Source organism: Eurytemora carolleeae, unplaced genomic scaffold, assembly GCF_000591075.1.
Source record: "Eurytemora carolleeae unplaced genomic scaffold, Eaff_2.0 scaffold490, whole genome shotgun sequence".
Lineage (NCBI taxonomy): Eukaryota > Metazoa > Arthropoda > Copepoda > Calanoida > Temoridae > Eurytemora > Eurytemora carolleeae.
In genome coordinates this window covers 1-1,394 of record NW_019396962.1, presented here as the reverse complement: position 1 = coordinate 1,394, position 1,394 = coordinate 1, and positions in this window count along the sequence as shown.

Genomic DNA, 1,394 nt, shown 5'->3' with positions numbered 1-1,394 from the left:
GCTTTCTTTAAGTCTAAAGTTTTCTTATTAATATTAAAATAATATTTATTAACTATAATAACATTGTTACGGGATGTTTTCATCACATTCTGTATTCCTTCGCCCCTTAGTTCCCTTCGCTAAAGATGTGAAGCCTCTGTAGTTCCATCACCAAACCAGTTTTGATTTATAAACTGTACGCTCAGTTTCTTGTAAGCTACATTTGATATTCAGTTGAGATATACCAAATTGTGATTTGCTTACAGCGCATTAGGGTATTAATTAGGCATTATATATATGATTATACCTTTTGAATGAGCTTGTCTATTATTTTATCACATTGTTTCCTTGGAATCTTAGAATTAAACTGAGTTTTGCCCTATGCTGACGATTTTTGCCTGATAACAACAGATCTGAGAAAACATCAAAAAATTCAAAATGAAATAAAATCCAAGATTGAAAGTATGGGAATGAGATTAAAACCAGCAAAATGTANGTTCTGCAAACCTAGTGTTAGTTTCAAAGCAATGTGTGAAAATCTTTCAAGCCTTGCTGTACTGTCATCTTACCACATTTTTAGAAAACGAAAAACACTAGACTGGGACCAAGAAACCCCTTTTCTGAAAACCACCTCTGAATAGCTAAACTATACTCATGCTAAAAGTCTTGTATTGCACCTTTTTTGGCAAACCATGTCAATTTTAAAATGCGATATCCAGTGAAAAGAGTATTAATTTGTAAACTTTTATATTGTTTAATGTAATTTTGCTTTAGACAAATATAAATGATAAATATAATATAATTAAGATTATCGCAGTTTTCTTATGAGCTTTTAAATGTCTGGATTTTATCCTTGTATTAACGAAAATGTATATTTGTTCTTTATTCGAATATATGATAAATCTTTTATTTCCTATAATCTTTTGTAAATACACTTTGTTTGAAATTAAAAAATATCAGTCAATTTATCCTAGATTGAACAGTATCATCACCAACCATAACACTGTTACTTTTGAGGAGAGAGTCTAAAAGAATTAGATTTAATCCAAGAGAGTCTGAGGCTTAGTGGTACTTCCAATCAACCTTTAGCAGATTAGCTCGCGAAACAACTATACAGAAGTAATTGAAAAATCACTGTCTGTTTGTTTTAAATTAAAAGGCCTCCAAACTGCTGTTGGAGAGTAATATGTTCTAAAGCAACACTAAATAAATATTTATTGTTTGCAACAGTAAAAAAGATATTAGCCCTGTTTGTTTGGTACTATACAAGCTTTACATTGATTTTAATAAGTCACACTACAAGCAATCTGAAAATCGTATCTTTAGATAGATAAGTTTTCTTATTTTACTCAAATGAAAATAAGAAACAAAAATATACTATTCTGTAGGAACACATGATATCTGTTCATTTAATT